Source organism: Nuphar pumila, chromosome 7, assembly GCF_984573655.1.
Source record: "Nuphar pumila chromosome 7, dmNupPumi1.hap1.1, whole genome shotgun sequence".
NCBI classification, from domain to species: domain Eukaryota; kingdom Viridiplantae; phylum Streptophyta; class Magnoliopsida; order Nymphaeales; family Nymphaeaceae; genus Nuphar; species Nuphar pumila.
Window position 1 is genome coordinate 92,259,690 of NC_143255.1, and position 16,485 is coordinate 92,276,174.

Below are 16,485 nucleotides of genomic sequence, written 5' to 3' on the forward strand. Positions count from 1 at the left end.
TATTGTGGATACTATTGAAGAACTAACTATGGAGGAAAATCGTCTTAGAAAGAGTACTCCAAAAGTTGATGATGATTTAGTTCTAGTTGTATCTAGACCAAAGAATCATACTCGCACTTATAGACCACCTCATTTTGGCAGACAGAGTGGTGAGTTTGACAAAAGAAAAGTTATTTGTCACCACTGTCATGAACTGGGGCACTATAGGCCTCAATGTCCAAAGCTAAAAAGGAGAGATGAAAAGAGGGTAGCATCTATTGAAATCGAGCTAAAAGATCGAGATGCACCTGTTTCTATACCTCAATTGATGGAGATTCTTCAACCTCTTCTCAAAGAGGTATCCTCTTCGACTGAAGCCTCAACTGGAGCGGTAGTTGCATCTGTATCTGGTCTAGGTAACTTTCCTTGGCTCTTAGATTCTGATGCTTCATTTCATATGACCCCAAATGCTAAATGTTTATCCGAATGTCTTAAAAATAACTAAAGTATATCAAAAGTCTTTACAGCAGATGAAACATCTCTTAAAATAAAAAGAATAGGATGTTTTGAAAGTTTTCAAAAATCCAAAACTTTTTGTATTCCAGAAGTTAGATATATTCCAAAATTAAATTTGAACATTTTATCTGTTTCACAAATTTTTGATTATGGATGTAATATATCATTCTCTTCTGATAGTTGCTGGATACAGGATTGCCAGTCAAGGAAGCTGATTGGGGAAGGCTATAGATAAGCATGATTATATTACATGGACTTTTTGGAACTACCAAAGAATATATTTTATTTTAATGTTCAGAAATTAGAAACAGAATTATGGCACAAAATACTTGGCCATCCTCATATGTCAAAAATCCAATACTTCCCAAGTTTGGAAAAATTTTATAAATTTAAAAATTTTGCTTGCAAAGACTGCATTCTTGGTAAAATGAAAAGATTACCTTTTTTTAGTAGAACCTTTGTCTCTACAAAACCTTTTGAGTTAATATATTCGGACGTTTGGGGACCCGCACCCGTTATTTATAAAAGAGGTTATGCGGATTATGTCATCTTTGTTGATGACTTTTCTAGACACACATAGATTTATTTTCTTAAACATAAATATGAATTTTTTGCTCGCTTCCAAATATTTTATAAAATGGTTACAAACAAATTTCAAAGTAACATTTTTATTTTTTGCACCGATTGAGGGAGAGAATTTATGTCTAAAGAATTTCAAAGTAATACTCATTTAAACTAGCTGAATTCAAGTTTGCTTGTTTATAAAAAAAAAATTACATTGTTTTAGTGCTAGAATAAATGAGATTACACTTAAATACATGTAAAACATATCTAAAATATATTTCTTATTGCCTAACGAGCTTATACGAGCGGAGGCTAAGCCGAGTACCTATTGTTTCGTATTCAGCTTGCCAAGCGTGTTTTACGAGTTTGAAGGAACTCCATGCGAGCCGAGCCGCGAGCAGCTCAGCTTGTTTCCGAACCATAATTTTTAAAATAATTTACAAAAAAGACATCTATGTTATAGGGTATTTACAAATAGGCGCCTTTTTGTAAATTGTTCCGACGTTTTTAACATGTCAGAAGTCGGAACCAGAGCAAGAGCAAAACCCCTTTCTCACTCTCCCCGCCCCTCTCAAAAATGGCGTCGTCTTTCCTCCGACGCCATTTCCTCCTCCATCTCCACCGCCACCTCTCCTCCCCGCCACCACCACCGACGTTTTCGGCCTCCTCTGTCCTGAGCAAGATCAGGCGCGAGCATGACCCCTCCGTCATCCTCCGCCTCATCAGCGACACCCCCTCCACCATCAACTCCGCCACTGGCATCAAAGCCCGCGATCTCGCCGTCCGGCGCCTCGCGAAGTCAGGCCGCTCCGCCGACGTAGAAGCCCTCCTGGAAGGCCTGAAGAAGCACCACGTACACGCCAAGAACCGCGACTCCTTCCTCTCTGGCATCGTCGCCTCCTACGGCAAGGCCGGCATGGTCGACCACGCCGTCCGATCCTTCGACGAGCTGGAGCGGTTGGGCATCCTCCCCTCTCGCCTCTCCTTCAACGCCCTCCTCGCCGCCTGCTTCGAGGCGGGGCGGTTCGACAAGGTGCCGGAGCTCTTCCTTGGCATCCCCTCTCGTTACCCCAAGATCTCGCCGGACAAGGCCTCCTACGGCATCCTCGCGAAAGCCCTCTGCGACATGGGCTCGCCGGAGAGGGCTTTCGCTCTCCTGAAGGAAATGGAGCACAAGGGAATCGAGATCACCGGGGTGACCTACACGGCGATCCTCGACGGCTTCTACAAGAAGAACGACGCCGAGATGGCCGGCATGGTTTGGGATCTGATGCATAAACAAGGTCGTTCTTTGATCGATTCGACGGCCTTTAGCGTCAAAATCGTGCATCTTGCTCGCCGGGGAACGCCAGAGGAGGTTCTGGCGGTGTTTGATGAGATGGGTCGCCTTGGAATCAAGCCGGATGCCCTTTGCTATAACTTTCTCCTCACTTGCTACTGCAAGAATGGGAGGTTTGAAGAGGGCAGGAGAGTTTACAGGGAGTTGAGGGGCAAAGGGTGCTCCCCGAATGCGGCAACGTTTAGGAGTCTGGTGTTCTATCTGAGCAAGAATGGTGAGTTCGGGCCTGCTCTGCAGGCCTGTAAGGAGTGCATCAGCGGGAACAAGGTTCCTGATTTCGGGACAGTGAAGATGCTGGTGGAAGGGCTGGTGAAGGAGTCGAGGGAGGCAGATGCGAGGTGGGTGGTTGCAGAGGTGAAGAGGAGATATCCTGACTCTTTCTTGGAGTCTTGGAAGAAGCTTGAGGTTAGTGCTGGTCTGGTGGAGGGTGGAGAAGGGTGAGAAACTGTAGTGGTTTGCTTAGAAGGGGAACTGTGGGGATGTTGGTGGTTGAGTTTCAAGAGAGAGAGAGAGAGAGAACTGGCCATCTTTTGCAAGGGAAGATTAAATGAAAATGAAAGAAATTATGATGGAGTGCTGTTTGAAGAGTATCTGTGGTGACCATCTTTTCCAAGGGAAAATGAAAGATTCAGGAGAAGAGTGGTTAGATTAAGGCCATGTTTGGAAGTGAAAAATATGTGATGAGAAAAGAAAAATTCTACATATGGATTGTGAAAAAAATTTCTTCTTTGGGTGGCAAGGTTCTTAAGAGAGAGAGAAGAATGGGAAAACTGTCATCTTTTCCAAGGGAAAATGAAAGAAATTGATGACGGAGTGCTATTTGAAGAGTATTTTCCAAGGAAAAATGAAAGATTCATGAGAAAAGTGGTTAAATTAAGGCCATGTTTGGAAGTGAGAAAAAAATGTTATGAAAAGAAAATTCTACATATGGATTGTGAAAAGTTTTTCTTCTTTGGGTGGCATGGGGAAATCAAGTAGAAAAAATGTGAAAAAAGCGGTAATGCCACATATTCAGACTTGTTAAATTTGAAATTGTTGGTTGAGACGTATCAACAAACAATTGGTGTGCCTTTTAGAAGCTACACTTTAGTCTCATATGTCATGAAGCAACATGATAGTGAGCACATTCTAGCTAGCGTGTCAATTGCTAATACTGGATAATGTAGTGGGGATGGTTCATGTACGCGAATTAAACATGCCATCATGGACAATACTCTTCTACTTTTGGTTCCAATGAAGTTTAAAGTTAGACAAAGATGGTTTGCATAGAATGATCATATTGATTTTTTTCATATGCCAAACTTATTTGAATCAATATTTTGAATGCCATCAAGGAGATGTCAAAGCCACAAGCTTTGGTATTGATATGGTTTTGGTTGGCTTAAGCTCTGTTTGGGAGCTGGAGATGGGAGGGGAGATGATATTTATTGAGAGTTTAATTAATACCATTTACCTCCACAGGTGATTGTTGAGAGTGGAGAAGGGAGTAGAGATGTGAGCCATTTTTAACTAAGACTTGGTTTGGAAACTGCTAGTTGGATGAAAATTATGCATTTGAAAAAATGACAGCTATGAAATCTTTGGATTTGGCAGTTTTTTTTTTAAGATCCTCATCTGGTATACATTGTACCATTGGGTTTTGAACTTGCAACATTCCAACACTGACTTGCACTAACAACTCTTGCCAAACAAGTAACAAGTTCTTTAGGGCCTGTTTGGGATCTGTAGCTAGGATGGGCGTTCACGGAGTCTTTGCATTTGAAGAAGTGGCAGCTGCCAAATTCATGATTTAATGTAAAATTGTAAATACAAAGGAGAAAGTGCCTCACTTTCCATCCCAAATGCATAAACGCCTATCCCAGCCCTGAGATTCTAATTAAGTCCACCAAGCTAGTTTGACCAAGATTTTACCTCGGGACTATCAAATTCACGCCCATCCCAGCCTCGAGATTTCAAACAAGCCCTCAGTGTAAATTCAAAGGATAGAGGACCTCACTTTTCATCCCAAATGCATAAACGCCTATCCCCTATTTCAAACGTCTACCATTAAGGTAGTTTGACCAAGTTTTTGCAGATTGCATTAACTCTCGTCTCAGCTACTAGTCTTCATCTCTCATTTTCTTCTTCACTCCCATCAACCCTCTCATCTCATCTCCAACATTGTCTCCCAAACAAAGCTTTAATCATAATTATTAGAGCAAGAGATGCTCGTGGTAAAACAGAGCGTTTATATAATGCCTTTAGGGTCCGATTGCTTGTCAAAGAAAGCAAATCTAAAAAGGATTTTGGTTTCATTTGCTTTGAGCAAGAATTAAAATACCATGTTTGTTTCGTGAACAAGAAAAGTGGCATGATTAACTTTCTAGTGTTTGCAACTGCACCATAGAAAAGTTGGGACTCAACTCCAGTTTTTGTCACAAAGCTATAGTTTATGCAAGTACTATTATCTTTTTTTTTTTGAAAGAAATGCAATTTCATTAAAATGTAAGAAGAATTAGGCATTACAATGCTCCAGCGGGTGATGAGGTATCATTTGCTGCAACAGGAAAACAAAGAACAGAAAAAACACAGCTGCTGTCCATGAAAACTGCAGAGATACGATCAGCTGCTTCAGAAAAACAAGAAAACAGAGTAACAACTCTGTTTTTTAAAGCTCCTCACAGGACGCTCGTCTTGATTTCTTAAAGACAATATGTGAAGAACATGTTAAATCCTTGTTCAAGGATATATTCATGTAAACCGGGAGCAAGCTGCTTGGATCTACTCAACCATCATAGCCAAAAAAAACATCCCGATAAAAGACCCAATAGAAAAATAAAAGTCAGATAGGAACTGATCCCACCACCTTGCACCTAACTTGTCCAGAAAAATTGGGATAAACCAGCATCTCACATTACGGGCGAGGAACTATAGTATCACAACTCAAGGACAGAGAGAGAGCACCTGATGGGGGCCTTCAGCTTGGTTCTCCTTTGCTAATGGGGGTCTTCTTTGGTCTGCTCAGCAGCAAGAGGAAACAGGGTTGCAAAGGAGAAGAGGCAAAAGAAACGAGAAGCTGCATGGATTCTTTTCCCGACCGGGGGGGGGCGGTGAACGAGAAACGAATCCATGCATTCTAATCCTCTCGTTGAAATGCGATCTTCGAATGAGACGAGGATCTCGTTTCTTTTGTTTTGTGAAATTACACGTCTTTCTATAACTTTGCACGGCCTGTTTTCCGTGACAAACAAACGGGCCCTTGGGCCCTTGATACGTGAAGCTTAAAGCGTTTTTGAAACACAAAAGGAAGCGAGTAAGAATTGATAATAGAACCAAGAAATAACATTAAAAAAAAGGTAAAATGAAAACAACGTTTTTAGTTAAGTACATTTTTAAGTCTTTACCCAAGAATATGCATTTTGTGTAAGTTTTATAATAAAAAATATTAAAGATAATTATTCTAACTTGAAAAGCTCATTCCCAACATTAGTGGAAGTTAGATATCATATTGAAGGAAGTTTGTCATAAATTTTTCAAAAGTTGAAAGAAGCATATGGTTTGATGGTTCTAAAGGAAACTGGGTGAGAAGCAAGCTTCCAAGGGTTTTAGGAGCTTCAGGTGACTATGAACTAAACCATAAAAGATTGAATGATCATGAGACTAAGTGGACCTTTGTCACATACCTCAAAAACTAGATCAATTAACGAAAAATGATCGCATTGTACGACAAAGAGGATATATTTTTAAAAATTTCTCACAATTTATCGAATCTGCCGAGTGGACAATATCACACGTTTTCAAATTTTTTATCTCATTTATCCCTCACAGATGCGAATTTCATATTTTCGCATGTCATGAAGCTAAAATAATATACCCACAAAACTCGTCAACAAAATCGTATATGAGGTTTCAAAATTCTAAAAAAAATACAAAAATTCAAACAATTTGTGAAACTCATAATGCAATTTGCAAAAATTTTAAATAGCATCATGCCAGTATTTTAATTTTTGTTTTCTTGTGAGATCTCATAATTCTTTTTACAGAAGATTAGTCAAAAAATCGCTAGAAATGGCCAAAATTTAAAGTTTGTGAAAACAGGGCATCAGGATGCAAAAAAGGGGTTGAAAAACAAAGCATGCACTTCAACAAAATAAAATCATTTATACATTGTATTCATTTTATTTTCATAAAATAAAATTGCTTATAAATTGCATTCATTTTATTATTTTACAAAAATAAATTGTTCATATATTTCATTCATTACATTTTTTGCACAAAATAAAGTTGTTCATACATTTCCTTCATTCTACTATTTCACAAGAATGTTGGTTCTAATTACGTCTTTGATTGAGAGAAAATAGAGTATTTCACCTATACCACGTGATCAAACATTGACTTCATCGACTTTGTGTTGACTATCATAATTTGTTAAAGCGAGATGACCTCAATATTGTTGTATATTTCATCCATATTGTCTGCAGATTTCATTTTTTATCTCACCAATACCATAAGATGCCCTTATCAAAAGCATCGTTGATCTTCTTATTGTCGATGGTTGCTCGTAAAAAAATAACCATAATTTTTCATTGGTTGGATACCACAAAAAACTTAGTTTATGTGAAACACTATGTTTGCTTTTATACTATTCGTAGAGAATTTCACAACAAAAAGGAATTTTGAAATATCAGTGCGATAATTATTTTGAATTTCATAAGGTACGAACTTTTGCAACACTAGAAACTATTTTTGCAAAATGCATTGTGAAACTCATCATGTGTTTCGTAAATTATTTAAAATTTCATAATTTTTTTGAAATTTCGCAATCTCAAATGCGATTTTGTTAAGGAGTTTTGTTGGTATATTATTTTAGCATTATGCCATGCACAAATAAAAATTTTACACATGCAAGACATAAAAACAACAAGAATAGTTTGAGAACCTGCAATATTGTTCATTCAACAGATTTTGTAAATTGTGGGCATTTTAGAAAACATTTTATTTTTGTTATACAATATAGTTATTTTTTGATTAATTAATGATATGTTTGTTTCTCATATCACTGAAATCATATGGTTCTAAATCACAAGGCCTCAATCACATGATAAGTGAGTAAATTGGGCTCAAATCTCACTATAAAAGGGTCTAATTAAGGATGGCTTATGTAAGACCTGCAAATTTTCAGACAAGTTCTGAATAAAATTCATGAGGCATTTTCATCTGAAAATAACATATTCAATCGATATGCGAATCAAATCAATTCCAACGAACCAAATATACTTAGGATATTCGTCGCTTTACGAATATATGCTCAAACACTCTGGAAGTCATAACTTCCTACCTGAACGAAACCAAGAGATTTCCATGATCCAACTTTCTTAGTTACGTCAATACGAAGAGAATGACGTGCTCAGAATTTTTCGAAAAAAAAGGCCAAAAATCCAAAAATTTCGCAAAACCTACAAAAATATTGGTGGGACCTACATAAATATTCTTCGGAAAATATCTGGTGGGACCTACAAAAATATCCCATGGAATTTCCATGTTGGCCCCACACCAAGGAACCTCTTGAAATTAAAAAGAAGCCAAGGGCATAAGGGTAAAAGGAAAACTTGGGGGCCAAGTTTCATTTTCTATAAATAAAGGTGCCCCCTTTAGAAAAAATCCCCCCCCTTTCTAGCCTTCTCTCTCTCTCTCCTCCTTTCTAAACCTTCCCTACCTAACCCACTTGGTCTGAGCCTGCCAGATCTGGACCTAGCCTACTTGACCTGGTCTGAACCCACTTGGCCTAGTCTAAACCCAGTTGACTTGACTTGAACCTGGTTTGGTTTGAAGTCAAAGTCAAGGTCCTTTTTTATCCCAGATTTTGGTTTAATTTTCTGAACCCAGACCTAGCCTACTTGGGCTAAGTCTGAACCTGCTGAACCCAGTTGACTTAGACCGAACCCAGTTTGGTTCAAACTACTTAGGTTGAGAAGCTTGACCTACTCTTCCTCTTTCTCAACTAGGTCGAACCCATCTGACCTAGTCTTACCTCTCAAAGGAAGGATCGAACTCCGTTCAAAGCAGTTGGAGCATTTCAGAGCCGTTTCTTCTGCGGTTTGAAGTAAGTTCGCTTCGTTGATCCATCTCTCTCAAGTATTTGCTTGTTTGTATATAGCATATACTTTCTAAAGTAGTATCTGACTCTAGTTATTGGTTGAGTCATTTAGGACACTTCGGTGTTCAACCACTTGACTCGTAACTATCGTTGAATATATATGTTGAATACGCAATATATGCGTTCTTAAAAATAGTATCTTGCCCTAGTTCTTGGTTGAGCCCTTCGAAACACTTTGGTGTTCACTCGCTCACCTCCTAACTCTCGTTGGATGCCGAACTTCGTATATATCGTCTAGTGACTGTCGTCGCGTCCTATATCGCAAGGCCTTATAATTTACCTTTGTCGTCGTATCGTATGATGCCAAGGCTCTCTGATTTCTGTAATTTCTGATTATGCACTTCTAATTATGCATTTAACTTACACAGTCACGTTGAATGACGCTAAGGCTCCTGCTTTCTGCAAATATATATGTAGAATATTTTGTTCTGTTACACACCCCGAACAATAAGTATATGCATTTCCTTTACGCCGCCGTCATATAAAGCACATGCTTCTGCTTATATTACATATATGGCATATAAATAAGTGTTCAAATGAAAATCAACTCCAAATCGCCTATATGATTCTATTATCGCTCCTCGATCAATATTTTGCTTGACGAATGAAGTTCCTATTGGAAAGACTTTGCTTTTGTCCAAAATCGCATTTTCGTAAAGACTAAGTCATTTGTATATGACCCAAGGTTCTAATCAACCTTGATGAATGCAAAGTACGCACAACGGTGTGCATCCATCCCCAAGTTAAGTATAGCGATTTCCTCGCCAAAGATGGGAGATGCTGCTAAAATGGTTAAAAGAAGCACACACTTTCTCCATCAAAGAGAGAAAGTACTGCTGAAATTTCTGAAGGTAGAAATAGCTCAGAAAGAATGTAGCAGGTTAGTCTGTCATATAGAGGAGTTGCTACCCAGTTCGTTGAACACTTTCTACAACATAGAAAGGATCGTCGCACCCCTGCCGTTGGAGCAGAGAAGGTGCTGACAAAATGGTTGGCAGAAAAGCTGCCAGAACTGGTTAAATGGCACAACGATGCCCGTTGTTGGAATGATACCAGAATGACTCATCTCCCTGATACCTGTAAGGGCACCTTGCTTATAAGGGCTGATGCGCCAGAGTAGTGGTTGCGCCTTGACTAGGTTAAGGGCTCGTTGCGTAAAAATATGTCGAGCATCCGATCGATTGAGATCGTGTCATATGCATGCTCATTAAGAGACTGGTATACAACTAGACTCGTAAGGGCCGCAGAGCCAAAGTACGTTGTCCACCTGTTCCCAACCACCCGAAAGAGGTGAGATGCTCATGATGGCCGCAGTGCTGATAGTAGGGTCAAGCATGCATATGAATAAAATGAAAAGACCCGGTTGATGACCGTGTTAGGGGTACACTGAATGGGGTCGGGTACATACTTCTCAACGACTGCCCTATAAGCATGCATTAAGTAGCTTGTCAGACCGGCAGACCCCTTCAGAATTTTTTCATTGAGGAAGACAGTGATGGTGCAGCCTTGAGTGACATGTATTACCTTCGAACCTGATAGAGTTCATGATGGCCTCCGACACTCAGAGGTATGGAGGTCGTGATTATCCTTAAAATTCTAAGGATAGAACCCAACTACTGCAGTGGCAGGATGCATCCAAATACCTAGTAGGGACTTCTTCCGGTATGATGTACCGTCCTATTAGGGGGATGGGGTCAACAGGTCTCTGGGGTATCTAAAAATACATAGAATAATCACCCCTCAGATCGTCGCGTTGATGCTCAGATATACCTCCCTCAAGCCCAGGGGGAGGGGTTAATTATCGAAACAAAACATTAGCTTAGGTTCAACGATGCTTGAATGTATGAGTCAGTTCTGCATAACCTTTGTGAAAGTGTCATGATCGGTATACGACTGAACCGATTGGGCAAAGACCCGTGTTGTATCCGTAGGACTAAGCGAGGCTCGATAAACTGTCTTTAGATGCGTGAGATACGGAAGTGCCAAGTATAAAAACTTGAGCACGATATTCAACCTGAAAGAGGCTTGCACTAAGTCATGAAGACTTGAACGAATGTTCAACTCATAGCCCTGAGGAGACTCTTGTGATATACGCTGAGTCATGGAGACTTGAGCGTCATTATTGCAAACTGTGACCTTGACTGATCAACGTATTTACTTGAGTTGAATGGATGTATGATTACTTGCTTACCAGACCATAAGTGGTTCTGACCCTGTTTTATGAGGATTTCAGGTGTTGAACCTGCATCGCGATATGCGGAGAAATGCGTCACCGAGTTCTAAGGTTTCTCTAGACAGAGTTGTACTGCTTCATTTTATTGAACCTATGTTGTTTTTTCAAGCAGTGATGTTGTAATAAACATGTGGTTTTCAATAAAATAAAACACTTTGGTGGTCAATGAGTTGCTTGACCACATACCTGTAATGTGCCTAGAGTTTTCTAAAACTGACGATTTATTATCGTATGATTCCGTTGCTAAAAGCTTTTCGATGTTTCGCTATAAAGAAAAAAAAATCATGAAAATTTTAACTTAACTTTGTTTTGGAAATCCGAGACGTTACAACTTAGGATTTCATGAAAAGGAAAGTGATTTCATACAATCTGAAGATGTGACACCACTTGAAAAGAAAATTGTGTGAGAAATGGGTAACATGGCCATCACCATAAATGTATATTAAATAGGGCTGGTAAACAAGCTGAACTCGAGCTCAAGCTTGGCTCATTCTCTTGACCAGTCAAGACAAGATCGAGCTCATAATCTGTATTAATTAATTGTTTATAAAAATATGCTAGAGTTGAAATAAATAGGATTACAACAAAATTATCTAAAATATACATATTACTACCTAATGAGCTTATGCCAGTCGAGCCGAGCTGATTACCTATTGTTCATGTTCAACTTGCCTGTTTCGTGGATCTTTATGAGCGGAATATGAGTCAATCCACGAGCAGCTCAGCTTGTTTCCCATCCCTAATATCAAACAACCGAACAAGGCCTGATGAACGACATCAAAGGGACCCTGAGGGATCATGGGCAAAGGGTACCCCTGACTTGATCGCCCAATTGGAGGCCACCCTTCCCATTGGGCCATAGACCAGCGTATTTAGCAGGTTTTACAAAACGGATCTTGTGTGATCCCCATGCCAGATAAAACTCTCTGTGATCCGAGGCAAGCATTCACCCCTTATATTTTGGATAAAATCTCAATTGTTCGTACTTTTAAAATGTAACGAGCTTATTTTTGGGCTTTCTGTTAGTAGATCTAATATTACCGAATACATTTCTGTCCAGATCCAATCCTATTTTACTGGATCTAATTAGGATCCAAATTCGGATACGGATCTATTGCATACAATTCATATTAGAATTGGAGGAAGCACGACCGGCCCGTACTCGATCTGTTTGCACGGTAGTGGCATTCCCGAAACATTTTCTACATATAAGGGTATTATAATTTTATAGTAGTGCTTTGAGCATACTTTTCATATAAAAGGAACCTCCGCCTCACCGCCCCTTCCATTCTCCTATAGCTCGAAGCAGAAAATTACAATTTTGTGCTCTGTACGATCCCGCCGTAAATCCTTCGTGCCGTCGCCGGGATTCTTCCTCCATCCGGGTGTCTGCTTTTCCTTCATCCGATATCAGAGCGAGTTTTTGTCTCTCCCTTCTGCGATTTCTTCTTTCGCTTTCTCTTTCTTTTTCTTTTTTTTTTTCCCGGGAAAATAGAGCGAATTCACATGGAGAAATTAGGTTTTTCATTGACGACTTTTAGGGGTTTCTTGTTTCTTCGTACAAGGATCTTCGTCTTTCGGATTAGATCTCATTGCGGTTGTTTGTGGGTTTTTCTTCCAATGTGGTTGTGACTTTTGTGGATTTTTTTTTATGTTTTTCGTTGGTTGTCTTTCTTGTGGCAAATTTAGGGTTTTATTTTCTAAGATGGTGATATAACATGATTGTAAATGAGAAATCTGGTAATGGTTTGGCTTTGACAATGCTTCGTGGTTGAATGGATGATTGCTTTTTGTTTGTCGTGCTTGTAGCTTGAATGATGGTTGCTGTGGGTTGGAATTCTGATTCAAACCTCTGAGATTGTGGTGTAATGTGATGTATTCCGTCGTTTTTCCGTAATTGCATGGACCATTCTGTGGTAGATTTCTTTTTTAGTTGTATTCTGATTGAAAGGAAATGCAATTTCAGGAAATCCCCTTGTTGGGATTGTTGGGCATTTCATGTTACTCGTGTTTTCAGAGCTGTATATTAATGCTGCTGCCCAATCTCGCTGCTAATCTTTTCCACTAAATTCTCGTTTTTTGTTTTTTTGGTGATCGTTAGTGACATGCGAATTTTTTAGTTTAACTTAGATTTTTTGGTACTGAATTGTGGTATGGTTGCTCGTGGTCAGGGATCAAGGTGTCTCTTTGATTGCTGTATACCAACATTAAATGCCTGATGTTATGCATGGTTGTATTTACTAATTTTCCTGGTGGATGATTCCTAGGAAACTTAATTTCCATCTTATTGTTGATAAAGGCAATTCCTGTTGAAAGTTCTATTCAAAACCCTAGTTACCACTCTAAGAAGTGTGAGAAACTATGTGCAAAGCATGAAAGAAGCAGCAGCTGTGTAAGAACACCTTACTACGTGAAGCATGAAGTATTTAGAAAGTATAAGAGGAAGCAAGTAAAAACCAGAACGAGAGTAGGAACTAATAAAAACGAATAGATTAAGCCTCTTTTCTACTTAAATATATCTTTTAAGCCCATTTCACAAAAATAATGGACCTAAATGTAGTTTTCAATATAAAAAGATATAATTTTAAGAAAATATGCAATTCTTATGACACTAAAATACGCATTTCCAACTACTTTTCCTGGGTATATGTACAAGGCTCCTGTACCAGTGTCTAGTACTGGGTACTCTTGGGTACAGGTCAACTGAGTTTCAAACTTAGCTCGACCCATTTTATCCATCTTATTATCAAATCAATGAATAGTCTGTTCTCGATATCAAAAGTTCCACTGCTATTTATATAATTATTGATCATTATTTGTTAGTTAACTATATATATTTGACATGTTAGACCTTTTTATTTATAATTAACAATATACTTTCATATCCAGAGCATTTTTTTAAATTATATACGCACACATATATCCCTATGCACAGCTTTTTAGAAATTTCCCTGTCTTACATCAAGGAAGTTTAATTTAATGTTGGGAAAAACAAGTTTTCCATTCTCTGAAAGCATGTTTCTCATATAGGTTCAGAAGCGTGAAAAAGTGTATGGTTTCACACTTTTGAAGCATGCTTCCTAGGAAGCCGCTCTCCTGAGTTCTAATTTGCTTCCTTGGGAATTCTCAGGTACAAGGATTCCTGGGCATTTTCAACCAAACTTTTTAATGAGGATGGCAGAGAGCCATCATGACAATTCTCCATCATACAGTCACACACTTTTGAAGACAGTGGCTGTTAATTTTATGTTAGGAGTTGGGCTTAATTTTCAAGTGGTTGTGAAGGATTGCAACTTAACCAAGAGTTCTCAATCCATGCTTGGTTGATATTTATTCTGCCAGCATTTGGTTGAATTCTGATTAGAGGTTGAATTGAAATGCAACATACCACATATTGCAATAGATCATGCTTTGTGTAACTATCTAAAAAATTTGTTTTGTGCTGCTTTGTCAGATTACTGGGTTAATGCTGTTTAGCCGATAGTTGCATGTGCATGTGTGCCCAAGGCGTGTCGAAACACCGTCTCTGAACTTCATGATTCTACAGAGAGACACTTGACATGGCAAACCATATGGGGAGGGGAGCCCCTTCAACAGGGTCGGTGTATGTTTGTGACTTGCCATCTGGAACAGATGAGAATATGCTGGCAGAGTTCTTTGGCACAATAGGCTTGTTGAAGGTATGCTTACCATTTGGCTTGCACATTGCAAATTGTTATGATGACAGCGTTAATACTTTCTTTCTTGATGTCCTAAATCTTGCAGAAGGACAAAAGGACGGGTCTCCCCAAGATTTGGTTGTACAAGGATAAAGTGACTACAACAACAACAACAACGCCTTCATCCCAAACAATTGGGGTCGGCGATATGAACCAAAAAGAAAATCATTTTGGGTCCTCCACATGAATCATTGTCCTCCACTCATTTCTATCCAATGTCATGTCCTGGGTGAGGTTCAAAGCATTCATATCCTTATCATCTCCATCCAAGTCTTCTTAGGCCTACCTCGACCTCTTTTAGCTAATATATTTTTCCATTTCTCCATCCTTCTAACCGGAGCATCCGGAGCATCATTAGGCCTTCGCCGAATATGCCTAAACCATTGTAAACGATTCTCACTCATCTTATTTTCAATGAATGTAACGCCTACCTTCTTACAGATTTTCTCGTTCTGAATCTTATCTTTTAGTGTCTTTCCACACATCCATCGAAGCATACGTATCTCAGTTACACTCATTTTTTGAAAATGATGTCTCTTGGCAGCCCAACATTCCGTACCATATAGTAAAGCGGGTCTAATTGTCATCCTATAAAACTTTTCCTTCAACCGCAATGGCATTCTACGATCGCACAACACTCCAGTTGCACTTTTCCATTTCATCCACCTAACCTTAATCATATTATTTACATCTTCATCAATTTCTCCATTCTTTTGAATGATAGATCCCAAATATTTGAAACAGTCATCCACCGCTATTTCTTGCTCACCAAGCTTCATTACACTCATCACTATTTCGTTGCTTACTAAACCGACATTTCATATATATTGTCTTACTCTTACTCAACGTAAAACCTCTTGCTTCTAAAGTCTATCTCCATAATTCTAACTTAGCATTAACCTCAGCTCTAGACTCATCAATCAAAACAATATCATTTGCAAACAATAAGTTCATCTATCACTATAACAAAAAGGAAAGGGCTTAATGCAGATCCTTGATGTAACCCAACCGTTATAGAAAAATTGTTTGTCACCCCTCCACAAGTGCGAACATTGGTTACTACTCTTTCGTACATATCTTTAATTATATTAATGTACTTGAGAGAGATACCTTTCTTCATCATTGTCCACTAAAGAACATACTTAGGTACTCTATCGTATGTCTTCTCCAAATCAATAAAAACCATATGCAAATCTTTGTTCATCTCTTTATATCTCTCAATAAGTTGTCTAAGAAGATGTGTAACTTCCATAATTGATCTTCCAGGCATAAAACCAAATTGATTCTCCGATATCATGGCAACCTTCCTCAACTTATATTCAATCACCCTCTCCCAAAGTTTCATAGTATGACTCATGAGTTTTATACCACGATAGTTTGTGCAATCTTGTATATCACCCTTATTCTTATAGATAGGCACCAAAGTACTCTTCCTCCACTCATTAGGCATCTTATTTGTCCGCCAAATCTTGTTAAAAAGATTTGCCAACCATACTAAACCTTTCTCACCCAAGCATTTTCAAGCCTCGATAGGTATACCATTCGGGCCAATTGCCTTTCTGGATTGCATTTTCTTCAAAGCCTCTGCAATTTCTTTCTTTTGAATCTTGCTCATGAAGTCACGATTTATCTCATGAAAAGGAATGAAGAAGTCTCCAAGATCTTGGGCATGCCTTCCATTAAATAGCTTATCAAAATAATCTGTTCATCTTTAACTAAAACCCTTTGCGTTTCATCTTTGATACATCTAACCATACCCAGATTCCTCGATTTCATATCTCTCATCTTTGCAAACCTATAAATGTCCTTTTCGCTCTTCTTGGTATCCAACTAATCATAGACATCCTTATATACCTTATCATTTGCGTTTCAAACTACTTTTTTAGCTTCCTTCTTTGCTACCATATACTTCTCCAAATTCTCATTATCACGACTCTTACTTAGATTTCTATAACACTCTCATTTAACCTTAATAGCTAATTTGACATCTTCGTTCCAC

General features: G+C 38.8%; 1 long non-coding RNA gene and 1 pseudogene across 1 annotated transcript; both read left to right on the plus strand.

The window, feature by feature from the left end:
• Positions 1-1,636: 1,636 nt before the first annotated feature.
• Positions 1,637-2,839, plus strand: LOC149832479 (small ribosomal subunit protein mL103 (rPPR7) pseudogene; annotated as a pseudogene).
• An 11,382-nt stretch (positions 2,840-14,221) lies between these two features.
• On the plus strand, positions 14,222-15,082 carry LOC149832480 (uncharacterized). Its single transcript, XR_016433107.1, has 2 exons — positions 14,222-14,447; positions 14,533-15,082. It is a non-coding gene; the product is annotated as an uncharacterized LOC149832480 (long non-coding RNA).
• Positions 15,083-16,485: the final 1,403 nt, after the last annotated feature.